We start from the raw sequence: 22,512 nt of genomic DNA on the forward strand, positions 1-22,512 counted from the left end.
GTCCCCGGCGCCTCCTCCTCCCCCTGCAGCCGGAAGGACGTCCGGCTTCGTTGCTATGGGGAGGAAGGGCTTACCTTCCGGGGTCCAGGAGGACCTGCAAGAAGGTAAGCCCAAGTGAGGGGGAGAGGGGGGTCGGCGAGGCGGCGGGGTTGCGGCGAGGCGGCGGGCGGCGAAAAGAAGCCCATAGGCTTCTATAGGGTATCACCACCTTTGGGTGGCGATACCCTTCCCGGCGAAATCGGTGCGGCCGGGTAATAGTACATAGGAAAATGCGGTAAAACCGGGGTTTTACCGCATTTTCCATTTAGTACATCCCGCCGTTATACCTTAATAATGATTATATTAATTATATTAAAATAGGAGGGGGGGTGGCAACCAAAAATGTTGTGCCTAGGGGCGGCCTGACCTCTAAATTCGCCCCTGCCGCCACCAGCACCATGTACGTAATGTAAAAGGGGCAGGGGGCCTCTCCAGTCCAGTCAGGGGACAGACAGATGGTGGCTGCACAAAACTTCAGGGGTTGACCACACAGTGCAGTGAGCACTCGTAAACAGCAGAGATCCCCACCTGCTGCGTATACCCCTCAAAGCACCAGACTGCAGTCCAGCAGCAGCAGCTGGCCCCTGACTAATCACATCACCTGGCCAACAGCAGCATGAACAGAGGGATGAGTGGACGCAGTCTGGTCTGGCTATAATATCAGCCTGGAACCTGTCGCCGGGCAACTGCTGGGGAGATCGGGAGGGTGAGGCAGAATCCGGGAGCATTGCCAGGAGGGAACCCGATTCTCCCCCACCACACACACACACACACACACACACACACACACACTTTTAAAGCAGAGGGTGGCTAAATATATATTATATATTTGGTACTTGTGTATTATCTGGGCGCCCAATTCTATCATTGCATGCCACTACTTAAGGCATGCGATGCTATGCGATTAAAGACCAGATTTTTAATTGTATAGTCACCCATGGGTGATTTCATACCCCCACTATCCAACTACGCATGGAGTTGATTCTATATAGTGTGGCGAGCGCAGCGAGCCACCGAGTCCGAGGCGTGGCGAGCGCACGCGGATTACTTTACATGTACAGTATTCTGCGTCCGCTCGCGGGGCTCGCTGCGCTCCCCACGCTTCGGGCTCGCCACACTATATAAAATCAACTCCATGCATAGTTGGATAGTGGGGGTATGATATTACCCATGGGTGACTATACAATTAAAAATTGGATCTTTACAATGAAAAATCGCATCGCATGAATTGTATGCCACTATATTGCATACGATGCGATGCAATGCAATGGAAAAATCGGGAGCCCAGATATTACACAAGTACCATATATTTATAATGTATTTTAAAGTGACCCTCTGCTTTAAAAATATCGGTCATGGGTAGTTGAGGGGGGCCCAGAGATATCAGATATCTGATTATCCGGCCAAAATATTTCTGTTACTGGCCCTGGCTGTAGCAGAAATGGCGCTTAGCACAGTGACCTATTTTCATTATTGAACCCCTCTTACAGTTACTGCAGGGTTGCCGACTTTCAGAAAATCCTCTCCGGGAGAAGCCCGGAGAGGAAGCTTTCATTACGATTTTTTTGGGGGCGGGGCTTAACCGTGACGACATTAAGCCCCGCCCCCATTACGGAAATAGTCTAAATAACTAATTTTCATGGAGGGGGCGGGGCTAAAACGTCACGATTGTGCCGTTTTAGCTCCGCCCCCTCCCCTGAGACCCGCGGATTGCGGCATATAAATGCCGCGATCGGGGGGCTCAGTGGGGGTCCCCCTGATTCCGGGAGGGTTGCCCACCCTTCCGGGGGCCGGGAGGAAGGACCTGATTTTCGGGAGACTCCCGCAAATTCCGGGAGGGTCGGCAACCCTGAGTTACTGTGCATTTGACATTCATACATTGGGTGTCACACTGGGCCTAATTCAGAAATGTTAGAAATACTGCAATTTTTGCAAATGGACAAAACCATGCTGCACTGCAGGTGGGGCAGATGTAACAGGTGCAGAGAGAGCTAAACTTGGGGGGAGTTATTTTGTTTCTGTGCAGGGTAAATACTGTCTGCTTTATTCTTACACTGCAATTTAGATTTCAGTTTGAACGCAACCCAACCTAATCTAACTCTCTGTGCACATGTTACATCTGCCCCACCTGCAATGCAGCATGGTTTTATCCATCTGGCTAACAAGTCTGAATTAGGCTCACAGTGCAGGGAATATGAAACCAGTATTACTGTGATTGTATTCTGGCATGCTTTGTGATTTATAGCAACAAACAAAGACAATGTTCCCATAGTGACTGTGGGAGGTCCTTTCCTTGTCACTCCCAAATCTGTCACAACTCAAAAGAACAACCTGAAACAGGCAACTGCTCATTCTAACACAATGCTGAGAATGGACGAACCACAAGGCTAGACCCGGACCCGAACCAATAATGAAACAGAGAGCGTCACGGTCTCAACGCAGCCTGGATATCGTGTGAGTTCTACTGTCCTGTAATTCAATCTCCTGTATTTGTTCGACATACTGTACTGAGAACAATGCAAAGAAATGCATGGTAATATCAATGATTTAAGTCAGTGGTTCCCAAACTTTTTTGCATAACGGCACCCTAGATTATCAGAATATTTGTTGCTGCACCCCTAGGAGCAAAATTTGCTACCGAGAATTTCAGAAAACAATATTACATTAAATAAGTTGTGCTTATATTTCATCCTTAGGTCCAGTTATGTGGTGAGGGACAGGATTCACTTCTGTTTATCGACATGTTTTAAAACTGGAAGCCACAAGCTCTGGTTTTGCAAATTACATTGACCATAAATAATTTTAATCGGTTCTGGACCATCAAACCGAGGCACCCCTGCAAGTACTCCGAGGCACCCCAGGGAGCCTAGGCGCACAGTTTGGGAACCACTGATTTAAGTTAAGGTGCCCATACATGGTACAATTGTTGGGTGCGATCAAATGCCAGCTCCCGCACACATCTCATCGCACAGCTCAAAAAGTTCTGCACATACTTTTTGTACTAGATTGCATCTCATTGCATTGCAAAATGTATGCGATGCGATGTAATCTAGTCCAAATTGCATTCAATAATTGTACTGTGTATGGGCACCTTTGCACAAAAATACATTGTGAATCAATGAACATTCATATACAGTATATATTCACATATATTTTTTGTTTAATGTAGCAGTAATAATAATCATCACCGTCATCAACATTTTTGTTTCCTTACATTAATGCGCTGCTATGTAAAATAAGGAATGCATATTTGTCTCTGCATCATCTGTGATACTACATATCTCAGCATACTCTGCCCTTATTCTGCAATGTACATTATGTGCCAGCTGGAATCTGGGACATCTTGCCACTACTTTTATTTGTACACAATATTGATAGCCCTGGAAATCAGATTTTAATGAACATTAAAAAAAAAAAACAGATTAATTATGATGCTAAGTACAAATTTGTAATACAGGCTGAGTATCCCTTATCCAAAATGCTTGCAATCATTTTCTTGCACGTATTTAGTGTCAGTTACATATCATGTCCCCAGTAGTGACAGGTACAGATGTCCCCGGTAGTGCCAGTTACATATCATGTCCTCAGTAGTGCTAGTTACATATCATGTCCCCAGTAGTGCCAGTTACATATCGTGTCCCCAGTAGTGCCAGTTACATATCATGTCCCCAGTAGTGCCAGTTACATATCATGTCCCCAGTAGTGCCAGTTACATATCATGTCCCCAATAGTGCCAGTTACAGATGTTCTCAGTAGTGCCAGTTACAGATGTCCTCATTAGTGCCAGTTACAGATGTCCCCAGTAGTGCCAGTTACAGATGTCCTCATTAGTGACAGTTACAAATGCCCTCATTAGTGCCAGTTACAGATGTCCTCATTAGTGCCAGTTACAGATGTCCCCAGTAGTGCCAGTTACAGATGTCCTCATTAGTGACAGTTACAAATGCCCTCATTAGTGCCAGTTACAGATGTCCTCATTAGTGACAGTTACAAATGCCCTCATTAGTGCCAGTTACAGATGTCCCCAGTAGTGCCAGTTACAGATGTCCTCATTAGTGACAGTTACAAATGCCCTCATTAGTGCCAGTTACAGATGTCCTCAGTATTGATTTGAGCAAAAAGTACATTCTAGAAACTACAGTATGGTTTTGGAATAATTTGGATAACGGATAATTGCATAAGGGATACTCAACCTGTAATATCTATAAAACAAATGGAGCTCAGTGATTGGAAATAAGGTAATAACAATCCAAAATCAAAAGTTAATTGACATTTATTGTGTTGCTAAAAGAGCTGGGAGCCCGTGTGCAGTCTCCACACATGGTCCCACATGGCACAATATAGGAATTATGACAATAACTATAAAGAACATGCAACAGATAAGAGATATGGACACACAGATGAGAGAAATTAGAGAAGCAAAAAAGGAGATAAAAAGTTTATTTATAATGCTCATATGAGCTTGCAATCTAATGGGGAGGGGTGTGACGGAGATAAAAGTGAATTTCTAGAGAGACTGCGGGGTTAGGGATACTGGGAGTGGATGTATGAGGTGCTGTGGAGAGCCGGCAGGGATCAGAGTACTGGTAAATAATATTGGTGCTAGGTCTGAAGCCAGCCCTGTGGTGTAAGCTGCTTGGGTATTATCATATGACAGATTAGTATTTCAGTTTCCCCAGCTTTAGGTGGATAAAGGTGGGTATGGATCATACCACAGAGGACAGTCAATAAGCCAACACCAAAATATTGATATACATAAGGTCAACATTGTAAAAATGTTGACACAAGCAAAAGTCAATATGAGTTTATCACTTCTTTTGGTGTGAATGTCGGTGTGAACGTCGACACCTGAGCACGTGGACCCCCTATTAGTGAGTGAGGCTCGTACCCTCAAATGGCTCTTTTCACCAACTATGCTTTGAGCCGGGTGCCTTACTCTGCTACTGCTGCGCTTGGCACACTTTACCGTTTCCAATCGGAGTCTGCATGGATGTTAAAGTATTAAAAAAAGTACAAAAGCCATTGTGAAAAACTCAGGTCGACCTTTTCATGTCCACATTTTGCTTGTGTCGACATTTTCTCAATGGTGAATTAGTGCATGTTGACACATCTCAATGTTCACCCTTTGGTCTCGTCCTATTGTCTTTCGAACCTATGATTTGGATTACATATCAGTTCATTCAGATATCGGGTTGGATATATTGTGGTGCGAGTACAGTGGCCGTGCCTGATGTTGGCTAAACTCAGAGGTTTTTAAAAGGGGCAATCATTTACAAGGCAAAACCATGCTTTGTAACTGACTGCCCCTTTAAAAATAAAACCCCTCAAAAGTCCTGCCCACATCCTGCACAACTGCCGAACTCGCACCTCAATACATCTGGCCCATTGTGAGAAATGGATGTGGGTATTCAGTTACTCTTATTTGGGTCATTAAAGCAGTTACAGCTGCACAAGCCTGAGAGAGCCTCTCACAAACTGTTTTTAAACCTTTTTCCTGCATTCAGACTTTTGTCTCTGCGGAAGGATTAATAAATGCCAAGTACGCTATTCTAATCGTGATTACTGAGTCCCATGTTGCTCCCTTTGTTTCAGGAACAAGTCTTTCACTGCGTCCTCCAGAAGCTGAACTGACACAGTTGTCACCATCTGTAAACGTGGGAGTCCAGAATCAAAGGACAGCGGCACCAAGGTGAGTTTTATATAGTTTACTCACTGTGTTATAAGGCAAAGAGTTCCTTATAGGGAAATAATGACAGAGTATTATATAATTAAAAAGGGCTTATGCAGAAATGCACTTCAATCCATATGGAAGATCTTGCCATTTTTGTATTGCTATTTACATAGGTTAAGTTTAAAGAGGGTAAGACAGAGCATGTAGGCATTGGCAGCTTGGGGGAGCCAGCAACAGCGGGATCTGCAGGGAGTGGTGAGAATACCAGGAAGTGTGGCACCCATCATGCTGTAAGGTAGCGTTACAGGGTTGGACTGACCCATAAGGTTACAGAGGAAACCAATGCCTTAGGGCCCACACTCTCCTATAGGCATCAAGTGCACCTGAACCATTGGTATACAGTAGGCAGTTATCATTATGACATCGCAGCACAACCTCATTCATGTTCTACATGATAAACGCACAAGATAATGTCTAGTGATGTGTGATATGTTTATATATCTCCATCAGGGCCGCCGACAGGGGGGGTCTGGGGGTACTTGAGTCCCGGGCCCCGCCGCTCTGAAAGATGGTAGAGCCCGGGCAGCTCTATCCCCAGCAGCACCCCCGCCCATTAACTTTCCTTGTACACCGCCCACCGCCTCACACCCCCTCATTCTCGGGGATGGTCGGTGTGGCTCGGGGGGACTCGGGAGAGTTCAGGCACCCGAGTCCTCCTGAGCCGCCGCGAAACATCCCAGAGCCTGCCGCCTGTCAGTCATCACTGCGGCCGCGAAACATCCCGAGCCTGCCGCCTGTCAGGGGGAAGCGGCAGCAGGGGAGCTCCCGCTTACTAACGCCAGAGCAGAGGTGGGGGGGGGGCGGCGGTGGCGGCTTCCTACTATCTGATGTGGGTATTGCTGGGGCAGGACAAGTAGGTTTGTCCTGCCCCAGCAAAACCCACCACTAAAGGGGTTAAGGTACTAAAGCTTTAATTCATGGGGAAGGGGGGGGGGGGGGTCAGGTGGACTGAAAATCAGTCCCGGGCCCCAATCAATCAAAACCCATTCAATCACTCAAAGACTGCTACTAGGATAGAAAACAAGCAAAAAGCTTGAAATAGTACCAAAAAAAAAAAAAACAAGATAAAAGAATAAAGAATAAAAATAAAATGACTATTTTAGGATGTTTATACTTTGAGCTGAAATTAATAGCAAGGCCACAACTAATTATTTTAGCACCTCTATGGGGTGCAACTAAAAATGAGCGAGGTGCCAGCGTGAACAATTTTGATAAACGTATTATATGTGCATTAGTGATTGCAAATATATAAAACCAACTAGGTGATTCATCGCGCCCTACGGGCGCTCTTCACACCGTCGTAAGGGGCTGCGCCCCCTTAATTTGTGAACATTTGCATGTGAGAAAGATGGTTAGAATTGTATGAAAGATGCCTGTATTGCAACTTGAGTTATGGGTGAAATGTGTTAAATAGAGAGCATATGATGTGGAAGGGGGTGTGTATTGTATTGTTTTGTTTAATTAAAAAGCGGTTACAGAGTAAGATGTACATTTATAGTGTGGATGGTACAGTGACATTTGTGGGTGTGGGGGGGGGGCTGTGTGTGCGTGTTGTTTAGGTGTGTGTGTGCAATAGTATAGTAGGGTGTTTCTGAGTCAGCGTCTCCCCACTGGTGGAGGTCACGACACAGGAAAACAGGAGGCTGGGTAGTGATAGGGGTGTGTGGGCATAAGGGGGACTAAAGAGGAGGGTGGGAGATACTGTGCAGCTTCTGCCAGTGGGTGAGGGGCCAGCGTGGCAGTACAGGAGTACAGGATGGTGGCCCTTAGTCAATGTGAATACCTGCGAGGTGCAGCGAATCCTTTTTAGGATTCGCTGCACATTCGCCACGTTCCGGAGCCACCGACAGGCGAATATGAGCTCCTGCGGCGAATGCCGCAGGGAGCCTGAGGAGGGTGCCAGGCAGAGAGATGGAAGTCTCTCTGCCTGCCCCTGAACGTTTGTGGGGGGCAGGTGGGCTCCCCGGGTGCCAGGCAGCACAGGCTGCCCCCCCGGGGGTGCCAGCAGGGTAGCGTATATTCACTATACCCGATCGTAACATCGGGTGCAGTGAATATATGAATATGTAATGAGCGGCTCGGCTCCGGCACCCCCTGCTGGCTGCTGTGTAAAAAAAAAAAATATATATATTTTTTAAAATTAAATATATATTCATGTGCTTACAGCACATGAATAAAAGTAGCATGCCCCTCCTCAGAATAAAATTCCTGATTTTTAGACACCAAATGTAAAAAACAAAACACTTTATTTTAAAAGTTCACATTCCACTTCTCCATAAAAAGATAGCGATTGCTACTCGGTGAATCATGGCGAAAAAAACCTTCAAATGTATTCGCCATGTGGTCATTGAATAGGGTGATTCACCGTTTTTGTCAAAAATTCGCCAAACAGCACAAATTCGCCATAAAAACATGGCGAATCAGGCTCATTGAATACCGCCCAGTGTCTCCTCCTACTGGGTGGGAGTTCGGGTGCATGAGAGCAGGAGGCTGGGCTATGAGGCATGATAGGGGCATGTGGGCAAAACAGCGTCAGCGACTCCCCAGTGGTGGAAGTTACGGTTCAGGAGAGCAGGAAGCTGGGTAGTGATAGGGGTGTGTGAGTATACGGGGGACTAAAGAGGGGCTTAGGGGTGCTGCCGTGGGTGGATGCCGTGAATTGCGGGAGGGGGCGGGTGTGGGTACCGCGAATTGTGGGAGGGGGGGCGCGGGGGGTTGCAGTGAATCGCGGGAGGGTGGGTCGCGGGGGCGGGGGGTTGCCGCAATGACAGGAGGGGGGGTCAGGGGTGGGGAATCGCGGTAGGGGGGTCGTGGGGGGCACCGTGAACAGCGTGAGGGGGGGCCCGGGGGGTTGGTGCGAATCGTGGGAGGGGGGGGGTCGTGGGGTGCCGCAATCACAGGAGGGGGGGGTGTCACGGGGTGGGGCCGCGAATCGCGGGAGTCACCGGGGGTGCCGCAAATTGTGGGGGGGGGGGGGGTGCTGCAAATCGCGGGAGGGGGGTGCCGCGAATCGCCACAAGAAAAAATCAACACAGAAAGTTCAACACATGTAAATGTTGACATAAGTGTGGCACTTCATCGGTGTCCATGTCGACACATGAGAATGAATATGAAAATGAATGAATATGAAAACATAAAAAAAAATAAAAAAAAAATAAAAAAAATCTTCAAAAACTCATGTCAACCTTTTTCATTGTCGACCATAGCCGTGCCAGTGTTTTGCATGTGCCATTTAATCCTGGGATTACCATCACCTGTGCTTAAACACCTTTCTTATCAATTACCTTGTTTAAAACAGGTGATGACAATCATAAATTAAGATGGAAGTCCACAACCCAGCGTTACAGCTCCAGACACACTTTGAGTGACAGATGTAGCCAAATATATAAGAGATGGTAGGTCCCAGTATATACTGCAAATATAACTTTGGAAATTTATTGCACTAGGTAATTGCAATCTTTCTGGGACCGCTGTTCCCTACTGTATGGAATCCTGTGTTCCTTTGGGTGCAAACAGAAATCTAAGAGAGAAGGAAGAGGGGGCACTTTATAGTGGATAAATTCTTAAAAGTAGCATGTCACCATAATACAGCTGCTTAAAATCAGTACCCAAAATCCCAAGACTGTGGGCTGGGACATGGCTTGCTTTATGTGATTGTCCATCATGGTTCATTACCTCCAGATAATGGCGTGAAAGTGTTTCAGTCACACCCGTTGCCACAAGTTCATAAAGTTAAGCTCCTAGCCATGCAGTCTCCATTAGCAAACATTTGTGATATAAAATGGGAGGTATTGGGATAGGATGTCGCCGTTGCAATAAGATTGGTAGTCAGCTTTTCTGGTCCAACATCACTGCCTGACCTCATAACTGCTCAACAGAAGAAATTGGCATACATTCCTACAGAAATGATTCAAAATCCTTCCAAGAACATTGGAAGCTGTTATACTGTACAGTACATGTAGCTGCGGTAGTAGTGCGGTCAACTCCATATCAAGGTATATGTATTTGAATACAATGTCATTACAGATCCTGTTGGGGTAATGGGGTTAAAACATAAACATATTTAGGTTACAGTAATAACACTTACATGGTTTTAAAGTGCATACTATCCATTTTAATTTGAGGGTAGTCAAATACAATTTTGATGAGAGTTTAGGAATTACATTACAACTGGTTAATATGTAACCACCCGTTTAACAAGGCATCAAAATAATTGAACACCCATGGACATGCCTGGGTTAGTCCTTTGTTATTCCTTTATCAATTAAGTAGGCAAAAGGTCTGGATATGATCCAAGTGTGATATTTGCATTTGAAAACTGTTGCTGTAAACCCACAACATGTGGTCAAAAGGTACTCTCAGGGCCCAATTCAGAGCTGCTTGCTAGGCTGCATATATTTGCTGCCTAGCGAGAAGGTAAACGCCATCCCGCCGAATACATGCCCCCCGCCGAGCGAATCCCTGCGACATGATGCGAGCGGATGTGTACTCTTACACAAAGGCAAAGGGTGCGAGATTGGCCTGAATATGGTGCCGTTGCCTGCATTTAAACTCATGAAAATGGCAACCGAATGGTACCTCGCAACCTTCGGACCTTATAGGATCATATGGCCGCTTTCCGCCGAATTAGGGGTGAGTGCTGAAGTCATGTGATGTCAGCAGCCAGACCTGAGCAGACATGGTCACGCCTGCGTTCACAGGGGTATGCTCTGCGTTTCTATGGCTGCACCCACCATTTTAGTGGGCACGCTCATAAACCGCTGGGCGGTCCCTGCGACCGCCCCCCTGATTGCCCTTCAAATATGGGAACACCACCACCATCGGGAACGGGGCCAAATTTGGACCTGTGCGAACAGGTCTGAATCAGCTCCTCAATGCAAGTGAAGGAAAATATCCTTAGCATGCAAACATTTTAAAACATTTTTTTGAAAAAAAGCCATCAGAGAGATGGCAGGAACCTTATACACTAAGTTGCAAAGTTACCAGTTTGGTACATTCTGAGAACGCACTGGGTAGCTCGGCAACACAAAAAGGCCTGGATGTCCACAGAAGGGATATGGTAATTTGGTCTACAGTATGTTGGTCAACAAGCATTGGGTCGACACCATTAGGTCAACTTGGGGATAGGTCTACATGGTTCTAGGTCGACATGGATCAAGGTCAACATGGGTCAAGGTCGACATGGAAAGAATAATACTGTTGTGCGGTCCAATTATGGGAATACCCGTTGCGTGTTCCATTTGAATAAGCAGGATACTTCTGTGCGGCCCAAATAGAGGAAGTGTGCAGTTTATTATAGCGCACTTACTTAAAATGAATCCTTAGTTCTCCGCACATCTATACTTACTAAAGGGACCCTTGCCAATACTCTGGTTAATAGTGAATTTACTGCTGACATACAAACAGGAAGTAATTAGACCTAATCCGGAAATCACTCACCCAGCAGGGTATAAAGCCAGCTACGGGATGCAGTTGAAATCCCGGCGGTCGGAATCCCGGCGGTCGGAATCCCGGCAGTCAAATACCGCCGCCGAAATCCAGACCACCGAAATCCCGACCGCTGAAATCCCGGCACTTTGTCCCTCTGTGGGTGTCCACGACACCCATAGAGGGAGAATAAATTAGTGTGCCGAGCATAGCGAGGCACCGGGCCCATTGCGTGGGCCACAAGGGAGAGCGATCCACATCCCCCTCTTATCGGGATTTCATCAGGATTCCGACTGCTTGGATTTCAAACCAATCCCCCAGGCTACAGTTACTCTGTAGCCTTGAAAAAGACAGCAGTAGCTGTCAAAACGCATTGGGAACAGAGTGACTCACTCCCATTTTTGCTTGTGAAGTGACCTTGTCCATGTAGGGCCTATAGCAACCAATCAGATTCTACTTCTTATTTATTTAGAACCTTCTAGAGTATAATATCTGATTGGTTGCTATGGGCAACATCCCATCTTCAATAGAATTCCCATCTTAGTAAAGTTGCACCTTAATAATTCTACCATCTCATCAGAATGCCAGCGGCACCAGAACCACTTGGATATGGCATTGGACCCAATGTGCATCTGCCTATGAAAACCGTTCTACTGACATATTGCTACGTTAAAAGAACAGCATAATGTTAAACTTGTGCCAGGGAGACTTTTAAATGGAGCATAGAACATATTTCATCAAGAGTAATAAAACAAACAACATTTACAATGCAGGCAAATAAGGTCAGTCAATGTGCTATGAAATTTGTTTAGGTTTCATATTGCTACATAATAAGATGCTTTCAGAACTTGCTGAATGATGAGAGAAGGCAAAGGGGAATATGAGAAGTCATTAGTGCGCAGACCTTTGTGTATATGTGATTGTGCTCAGCTGGCATTATCACAGCTATGACAGATTTGAATAAAAGAAGAGCTACAGGTATTTATTATAGTAGTGGCAGCCAGGGAGCAGAGCATTACTGATCTCCTTTGTCACTAGTACTGTAGAATAAACAGTTGCTCTAAAGTTCAACACTGATGAGCTAATCCTGCCGGTATGAATTAGTCTCCCTCCCTCCCATTGGCTACCACTGTAAGGGCCGAAACTAGGGTTTCTGGTGCCCGGGGAAAGACATTCATTTATAACCCCCCCCCCCAAAGGAAAATATATATAGATATATATATATATATATATATATATATATATATATATATATATATAGATATATATATCTATATATATATACAAAAATTTCAGAAGCAGGCACACATTTGGCATTTGGTTTATATATATATATACTGTATTTGGAAATGAAATATATATATATATATATATAAATTTATCCCTCAATTGGTCCACTCGCATCAAGATACATATATACTAGAAACCTAGAACCTAAAGACAGGGACAGTGCGTGCTAAAGGCGCGTGCTAAAAATTTAGGGCATTTTTTTTTTTTGGGGGGGGGGGGTGGTGGTGGTCACATAGTAGTATCAATTCACATTATAGCACACACCGTAATGCCCAGTACACATTACAGCACACACTGTTATGCCCAGTACACATTCCAGCACACACCATAATGCCCAGAGCACATTACAACACAAACCATAATGCCCAGTACACATTATAACACACACCCTAATGCCCAGTATATATTATAGCACATAAGTGCTGCTTACCTACATGCTTGATGCCAGGGGTTACATGCTTGATGCCAGGGGTTACATGCTTGATGCCAGGGGTTACATGCTTGATGCCAGGGGTCACAAGCTTGATGCCAGGGGTCACATGCTGGTTGGTGCAGGGGGATCGCCACAAGGGGCGGGGGCATTTTATGGCCGTTGCCGGGGGAAGGGAAGCATTTTGTGCTCGTTGCCCAGGGGTTCTAGAAGCTGGCATGTTGAAACAATGTAAAAAGGTGAAACACTATAGCCTTGCTGCGTGAATCTGCACACACACTCAGCACGATCTCAGCAGCAGCCTGTCACTGTTTCAAAGGCTACAGTCTGCTCAGATAGACGCCCGGGCTCCCCTTCCCCTCTCTATTATGTATTATAATTCCTTTAGGCTTACCCGTACATGCTCAGGATGGCGGCGCTTGCTCCTCAGCCCCCTTCCTCTGGTGCCCTAGGTGTGACATCATTAAGTCACGAGTGCAATGAGGTCCTGCTGTGGGGGCTCCTGGTGTTCGTGCTGCCCATTGCACTGCCAGTTAAACATCCCAGTGGGCAGGCGCTGATATTGTTAAGGTCACTGGGCTAATCTGGGCTGTGCGGTGGGCTGCGGATGACCCGCGGCTCGCCGCTGATGAGGGGGGGAGGTCACAATGCTGGGCTGTGCGGTGGGCTGCGGATGACCCGCGGCTCGCCGCTGATGAGGGGGGAAGGCGGACAGATGACTTGGGGTACGGGCTGTAGTGAAGGAGACACACAGTGACAGTATTGCGCCCCCCCCCTCCAGCGCCCGGTGCGCGTGACCCCCTAGCCCCCCCTAGTTACGGCCCTGCCACTGTCATCAGTTACTCTCCTATTTTCTTACATCTCTCCATGTGGGAGCTATTTTTCCTTTCCGTGTGCAAATTTTGCTGCTGCATTACAGTTGTGCTCATAAGTTAACATACCCTAGCAGAAATTGAGATTTTCTGCCCATTTGTCAGAATGGAGAATATGAAGGATAACTCACAAACTTTTCTTTCACTCATGGTTAGTGGTTGGGTGAAGCCATTTATTGTCAAACAACTGTGTTTACTCTTTTTAAATCATATAGACAACAGAAACTACCCAAATGACCCTGATCAAAAGTTTACATATCCCAGATCTTAATGATATTGAGGTCAGGAGATTGAGTTGGCCACTCCAGAACCTTCAGTTTATTCTGCTGTAGCCAATGACAGGTCGACTTGGCCTTGTGTTTTGGATCATTGTCATGTTGGAAGGTCCAAGTACGTCCCATGCGCAGCTTCAGGGCTGATGAGTGCAAATTATCTCCAGTATTTTCGGATAACATGCTGCATTCATTTTGTCATCTATTTTGACCAAGTTTCCAGTGCCTTTGTAGCTCCCACATCCCCAAAACATCAGCTATCCACCTCCGTGTTTCACAGTAGGAATGGTGTACCTTTCATCATTGGCCTTGTAGACTCTTCTCCAAATATAACGTTTATGGTTGTGGGCAAAAAGGTAAATTTTGGTCTCATCACTCCAAATGGCTTTGTTCCAGAAGTTTTGTTGTGCTGTGCTGTTTGGAGTATTGTAAGCGGGATGCATTGTGGCATTTGCATAGTAATGGCTTTTTCTGGGGACTCGACCATGCAGCCCATTTTTCTTCAAATGCCTCCTGGTTGTGCATCTTGAAACAACCACACCACTTTTTTCAGAGAGTACTGTATTTCAACTGAGTTATTTGTGGTTGTTTCTTTGCATCCTGAACTATTTTCCTGGAAATTATGGCTGAAAACTTTGTTGGTCTACCTGAACGTGTTTTGGTTTCCACAGAATAATTTCCAATTTTTTTAAATTTTTTAATTATCTTCATTGGGTATTTTATAAAAGACATTACACAATACTTATACATAGACAAACATTTTACAGTTACAATACAATACATACATCTAAACATATGCATCTATACAGCTACCCTGGCATGTTTTAGTGACTTTGCTACTTATCAGTTTATCGTTCTGCTGTTATCCACCAGGGCTTCGATTTCTTTTTACTCCTTTGGATTAAGCCGTATATGGGAGAATATCAAGAAGGGGGGAAGGGGTGGATTACCAAGCGTGCTTTAAAAAAGCGAGAAAGAAAACGGAGAAGGGAGGGGAAATGAAAGAAAAAAAAAAAGGAAAAAAAAAAACAGAATAAAAGAAAAAGTGGACGTGGGGTTCTTTTTTTTTTTCATTTTCCACTTTTTAATTAGAGTTTAAACACTGCTGATTGGCATTCTCAATTGCTTGGATATTGTTTTAGATCCCTTTCCTGCGTTATATAGTTCAATTACCTTTTCTTGCAGATCCTTTAACAATCCAGAAAGATGCAAGGGTCTTTCAGGAGACCAGAAACTCACTGAGCTTTTGAACACACACACGGATTACAAGCAAACAGATCACAGATCACAGATGAGGATGGTCACCTTTAGTAGCCATTCAAACCCGTTTGTGACAAGCTGTGTGCATGTTATCAGGCCAAAAATTTTGATCAGGGTCATTTGGGTAGTTTCTGTTGTCATTATGAATTGAAAAGAGAAACACAGTTGTTTGACAATAAATGGCTTCACCCAACCACTAACCATGAGGGAAAGAAAAGTTTGTGAGTTATCATTCATATTCTCTGACAAATGGCCAGAAAATCACAAATTCTGCTAGATTATGTAAAATGAGCACAACTGTACTTTCAGAAGCTGTATTGTGTACTACTGAGAGTTGTTGTGCTTATTACTGTATCTGTGCTCTGTTGTAGTTTCATTAAGTTACTGAAATGTCAAGTTCTGCCTACCCTGTATTGTTGTAATGTGTGCTATATGTACGGCGCTGCGAACCACTTGTGGTACCTTTTAACCCCTTCCCGACATTTGACGTACATTTACGTCATGGCCGGGATGTACTTCCCGACACATGGCATAAATGTACGTCATGACTTTAAACTGTCACTGCGTCTCGAGACGCAGTGACAGAGGGACGATGTCTGCTGTCCCTGACAGCAGACATGTCCCTGCATGCCCAGGGGGGGCTGCGATGCCGCCCCCCCGTTGGCGATCGCTGTGATTGGCTGTTCAGTGTGAACAGCCATTCACAGCGTTTTCCTGTGTTACCAGCGAATCAGACGCTCGGTAACACAGGTGTCAATCACCGCCGGGCGTCAGGGGGCATGAGGGGGTCATCGGTGACGATGACACTTCACCCCACCCTCACCCCACCTGCCCCCAAGGCTGTGATTGGTCCGTGGGACCCACGGACCAATCACAGCCAAGGCGCGACATTTAAACTAACGGTGACTGCGCTGCAGACGCCATTCCGGTCTGGAATAGCGTGCAGAACGGTCACCGTGCCTGTCTGCCGTGATACCGACCTGATCCTTGCCTAATACTTACCTGATCCTTGCAAATACCTTACCTGATCACCTGATCACTGCTTGTAGCGTGCTGGACGCTTCCTGGATCTGACTTCTTGGGACTTCCTGCTGCTGCTGCAGTGTGATAGAGAGATAGAGAGATAGAGAGAGAGATAGAGAGAGATAGAGAGAGATAGAGAGATAGTGACAGAGAGAGCTATATTTTGTGTCTGCTACCCCCCCTTTTTGGGGGTGCAGGGGTTTAAATAACTGTCAGTGCTGCTGCTGCAGTGTCATACAGTGATAGATAGTGATAGATAGTGATAGATAGTGAGAGGTAGAGAGATAGAGAGATTTGTGTCTGCTACCCCCCCTTTTTGGGGGTGCAGGGGTTTAATTTTATATATATAACTGTCAGTGCTGCTGCTGCAGTGTCATAGAGTGATAGATAGTGATAGATAGTGAGAGATAGAGAGATAGAGAGAGATAGTGACAGAGAGTGATAGAGAGTGTATATTTTGTGTCTGCTACCCCCCCTTTTTGGGGGTGCAGTTTTTTTTTATACATATAACTGTCAACTGTCAATAACTGCTGCTGCTGCAGTGTCCTAGAGTGATAGATAGTGAGAGATAGTGAGAGATAGAGAGATAGAGAGAGATAGTGACAGAGAGTGATAGAGAGTGTATATTTTGTGTCTGCTACCCCCCCTTTTGTGCTGATCAGTATAACTGTGCTGATCAGCAACTTTTTGGGGGCGCAGGTTTTTTTTTTTATATATATATACCTGTCAGTTGCTGCCAGTTGCACTGTCAGTTGCACCAAAGGTTGTGCACCTGCTGCCCCTCACTGGTAATCAGTGTCGCATCACTGATCACCTTTTTTGTTTTTGTGTGGTCTTTTTTTAATTTTTTTTTTACACACACTGTGATTTTGTGGGTGTCCTGTGGCCACTGTGCGCTGATCAGTGACGTACATCACTGATCAGCTTTTTCGGCACAGGGTTGATCTATTTTTTTTTTTGATCAAATTCCTGTTGCCTTTGAGCGCTGCTCAGTTTACTGACCAACATCTGTGCTCAATTTTTGGCGCAGGACCTTTTTTTTTTTTTTTTAACCCCTTCAATTTTTTTTTTTTTAACCCCTTCAATTTTTTTTTTTTAACCCCTTCAATTTTTTTTTTTATATTGGGATCAAATTCCTGTATAAAGTATTTTTTTTTTTTTCTGCACTACATACACACTACACACTACATACCCCCCGGGTTGAAATAAAGTTTGTACCCCCCCCTACACTATACACGTGTTGAAACATTTCACTACCAGTAACACAAAAATAAAAATGGCATCCCAAATGTCATCCCAAATGTCATCCCAAATGTCATCCCAGTCATCCAGAAGAATGTATTCAGCGGAGGAGGCATATGCCATGCTTGCCTCTGACTCTGACACAGCCAGTGAGGGAAGCGGGGAATTTGAAGGATTCGTCTTAAGCTCCTCTTCCTCCTCTGGTGATGAGGGACCCCCTCAAAGACGCCCCCGTAGAGCAGCTGAGACCCCCCCCCCCCAATAATTGATCTTGTATGGACCCCACCACCAGACAATTTTGAGCCCCAGGTTCCTGAGTTTTTGGCCATGCCAGGAATCCAATTTGATTCCACAGGTCTCAGAGAAATTGACTTTTTCAAATTATTTTTCTCTGATGATTTTATAAATTTAATGGTGGACCAAACTAATTTATATGCCCAGCAGTTTATTGCTCAAAACCCCACGTCATCATTTGCTAGGTGGACCCCTGTAGATGCAGTAGAGATGATGACGTTTTGGGGTCTGGTGTTTCATATGGGCATAGTAAAAAAGCCAGAAATTAGGCAATATTGGAGTACAGATGTTCTGTACAGCACCCCATTTTACCGTATGGCCATGACCCGGACTCGTTTTGAGACAATTCTTAAATTTATACATTACACCGATAATGCACAGTGCCCACCCAGAGATGATCCCACCTTTGACCGGCTATTCAAAGTCAGGCCGGTCATTGATCATTTCAGTGCCAAATTTGCAGAGATGTACATCCCTGAAAAATTTATTTGCATTGACGAGTCCCTTATACATTTTAAAGGAAGGGTTAAATTCCGCCAGTACCTTCCCAGTAAGAGGGCAAGGTATGGCATAAAAATGTATAAGCTGTGTGAAAGCACCTCAGGGTACACCCACATGTTTAGGGTATATGAAGGAAAGGATTCAAGAATTGAACCGCCAGAATGCCCCCCTCCCTCGTAGGTGTTAGTGGAAAAATTGTCTGGGATTTAGTGCACCCCTTCCTGGATAAAGGTTATCACCTCTATGTGGATAACTTTTACACTAGCATCCCACTGTTTAAGGCCCTTGGTTCAAGAGGTACAGCAGCTTGCGGTACTGTGCGCAAGAACCAAAGAGGCCTCCCAAAAACGCACATTGCCCAAGTAATGAGAAGGGGTGAAAGCAGGGGAATATGCACCGAAAATATGTTGTTGGTCAAATATAAGGACAAGAGGGATGTCCTTATACTGACAACAATTCATGGAGACAGTACCACCTCCATCCCTGTACGAGGTACCAGTACCCACACCTCAAAACCTAATTGTATCCTGGATTACAATAGGTACATGGGCGGAGTGGATCTTTCAGATCAGGTACTGAAGCCGTACAGTGCCCTGCGGAAAACAAAAATCTGGTACAAGAAGGTGGCCGTGTATATCATCCAGATGGCACTGTATAACGCTTACGTGCTATTCCGTTCTACCGGCCAGAGGGGGACATTTATGCACTTTCAAGAGGAAGTCATAAAGGGCCTAATATTTGGGAACCAGCAGGCAGAGGGCCCCAGTACTTCTAGTACTGGCCCCCGTATTGTACCAGGGCAGCATTTTCCTGATGAAATCCCCTCCACTGGAAAAAAGGGCAGGACACAAAAAAGGTGCAAAGTTTGCTATAAAAAGGGAATAAGAAAGCAAACTATTTTCCAGTGTGACACTTGCCCCGACAAACCCGGCCTATGTATAAAGGAGTGTTTTAAAATATACCACACATCTATGGATTATTAAGTTCATAATTTCACCGTGCTTCGGGGGTCTTGCTAATGCCACATAGCACCCACCATTCATTCCACCAGAATCTGAGCCGCAAAATCCAAAAATCACTCCTTCCCTTCTGAGTCCTGCCATGCACCCAACTGATATTTTTTGGTCACATGTGAGGCATTGCCGTACTCGGGAGAAATTGGGGCACAGATTTTGGGGTGCTTTGTCTCCTTCATTCCTTCTGAAAATGAAAAATTTTGAGCCAGAACTGCATTTTTGTGTAAAAAATTTAATTTTTCATTTTCACTGCCCACTTGTATCAAAATTGGTGAAACCCCTGGGGGTTTGAAATGTACACTATACCCCTAGATGAATTCCTTGAGGGGTGTAGTTTGCAAAATGGGGTCACTTGTGGGGGGGTTCCACTGTATTGGTGCTTTGGGGGTCTTGCTAATGCGACATAGCACCCACCATCATTCCACCAGAATTTGTGCTGCAAAATCCAAATATCACTCCTTCCCTTCTGAGTCCTGCCACTTTTTGGTCACACATGAGGCATTGCCGTACTCGGGAGAAATTGGGGCACAGATTTTGGGGTGCTTTGTCTCCTTCATTCCTTGTGAAAATGAAAAATTTTGAGCCAGAACTGCATTTTTGTGTAAAAAAATGTAATTTTTCATTTTCACTGCCCAGTTGTATCAAAATTGGTGAAACCCCTGGGGGTTTGAAATGTACACTATACCCCTAGATGAATTCCCTGAGGGGTGTACTTTGCAAAATGCGGTGACTTGTGGGGGGGTTCCACTGTATTGGTGCTTGGGGGGTCTTGCTAATGCGACATAGCACCCACCAAAATTCCACCAGAATCTGAGCTGCAAAATCCAAAAATCACTCCTTCCCTTCTGAGTCCTGCCATGCACCCAACTGGTATTTTTTGGTCACATGTGAGGCATTGACGTACTCGGGAGAAATTGGGGCACAGATTTTGGGGTGCTTTTTCTCCTTCATTCCTTGTGAAAATGAAAAATTTTGAGCCAGAACTGCATTTTTGTGTAAAAAATTTAATTTTTCATTTTCACTGCCCAGTTGTATCAAAATTGGTGAAACCCCTGGGGGTTTGAAATGTACACTATACCCCTAGATGAATTCCCTGAGGGGTGTAGTTTGCAAAATGGGGTCACTTGTGGGGGGGTTCCTAACTTTTAGCATCTTATGGTGCCTAGAAACCTACATGGTGCCTAAAAAATAATCTCATAAAAAGGAGGCTCCAAAATCAAGTAGGTGCTCCTTCTATTATGAAGCCTGTGGTTTGGTCAACGTGCACACTAGGGCCACATATAGGATATTTATGAAAACAAAATAATTGGGGGAATCAATTTTTAGTCACATTTCTCTAGTAAAATGTACTGTGTTCCTTAGAAAAATGTATTAAAATTGCAAATCTGCAAAAAAAATGAAATTTTGAAATTTCACCTACACTTTGTTTTAATTCCTGTGAAACAACTAAAGGGTTAACAAACTTCCAAAATGCTGTTTTGAATACTGTGAGGGGTGCAGTTTTTGAAATGGTATCATTTATGGGGGTGTCTCACATACAAGTCCCTCAAAGTCACATCAGAACTGAACTGGTCCCTAAAAAAATCAGTGTTTGAAATTTTCTTGAAAATTTTAGAATTTGCTATTCATATTGTAAGCCTCCTAGTGTCCAAAAAAATGAAAAGGAAGTTGAAATAATGATGGAAACATAAAGTAGACATATGGTCTATGTTAGTTATTAACTATTTTGAGTGGTATGATTATTTGTCTCACAAGCAGAAAATTTAACATTTTGCAAATTGCTAAATTTTCCATTTTTTCACGATATTTTGGTATTTTTCACAAAAAAACACAGACTGTATCGACCCAAATTTACCACTAATTTGAAGTACAATGTGTCACGAAAAAACAATCTCAAAATCACTGGGATAAGTAAAAGCAAAAAAAAGTTATCCCCACTTAAGTGAGACATGTCAGATTTGAAAAAAAGGGCTCTGTCAGGAACGCAAAAACTGGCTCTGTCAGGAAGGGGTTAAATTAAATATAATAATAAAAAGCTAGGTAAACTATATCTTCTAAGATAAAAAACAACCCCAAATCAATGCTAAAAATAACTCCACATATTTATTTAACCCTGCAATGCACTAATCAGTTATACAGTACATAACAATTACAAAAATGTAAACAATTAAACATGCACTAATTAACAGGGCCGCTTCTAGACTATTTGGATCCAACTGCGAACAGTGGAAAATGCCCCCCCCCCCCCCCCCCCCCGATACACATGTCAATTGTTTCCGTGAGCATGGTAGTCAATACTTTCTAAATATGGTAAAAAAGTTAAGAGCCTTCACTTGCACTAAGTGCTCCACAATGAGTATGTTAACCACCAAGGCAAAGCCTTTTTCATTAAAAATAAATACACAGTAGATACAAATAAAAAAAATTAGGTCAAGAAGCTTTCGAAGAGCTCTACAAGAAGAAAGAGGACAAGACCCTTTACTTTCACTGAGTGCACAATCATACCCATGTTATTAGGGCACTACAAGAAGAAAAGGTCAAGAGCCAACAAGAAAAAAAAAAGCTTCAGAAATTTCAATAGGTACTGTATGCAAGTCCTCTTATTATGTACCTCACATATAGCTCACCTTTTAAACAATATAAATATAATAATGCTTTCAGGGCAATCCTACTCAAAGGTCATTTCCCCGGACTTCGCCATGGCAAAAGCTTTTACTGCTGTGGTATAATCTATATTTTCTACCATTTCATTCTCAATTGACAAAAAAGCAAATAATGCTAACCTCTCGTCAGATACTGTGGATGATAAATAGCTTCTCTCACCATTAATAACTGTATATGGAATGGTAAACAAGATTTTTAGGGGTTTATTTACTAAGATGGGAGTTCTATTGAAGATGGGATGTTGCTATGGGCAACCAATCAGAATCACAATCACATTCTATCTATTATCTTTTAGAAGGTGCTAAATGAATAAGAAGAATCTGATTGGTTTGCTATGGGCAACATCCCATCATCAACAGAACTCCCATTTCAGTACTTGTTTCCTAGCACGGCGCCCACGATATTCAGTCGTATGTCATCTTATGCATTGTATCGCATCGCATGCCATATA

At 44.3% G+C, this 22,512-nt stretch overlaps 1 protein-coding gene across 1 annotated transcript in view; it reads left to right on the forward strand.

Moving 5' to 3' along the window:
- The first annotated feature begins 2,375 nt into the window (after positions 1-2,375).
- The window catches only part of MINDY4B (MINDY family member 4B), a 61,963-nt gene continuing 41,826 nt past the window's right edge, over positions 2,376-22,512 (forward strand). The window contains exons 1-2 of the mRNA XM_083174761.1: positions 2,376-2,493; positions 5,632-5,728. The gene's annotated coding sequence lies outside the window, so the exon portion shown is untranslated. The remainder of the gene's footprint in view (positions 2,494-5,631; positions 5,729-22,512) is intronic.

This window comes from Crinia signifera, chromosome 3 (assembly GCF_055691185.1).
Source record: "Crinia signifera chromosome 3, ASM5569118v1, whole genome shotgun sequence".
In the NCBI taxonomy this organism is placed as follows: domain Eukaryota; kingdom Metazoa; phylum Chordata; class Amphibia; order Anura; family Myobatrachidae; genus Crinia; species Crinia signifera.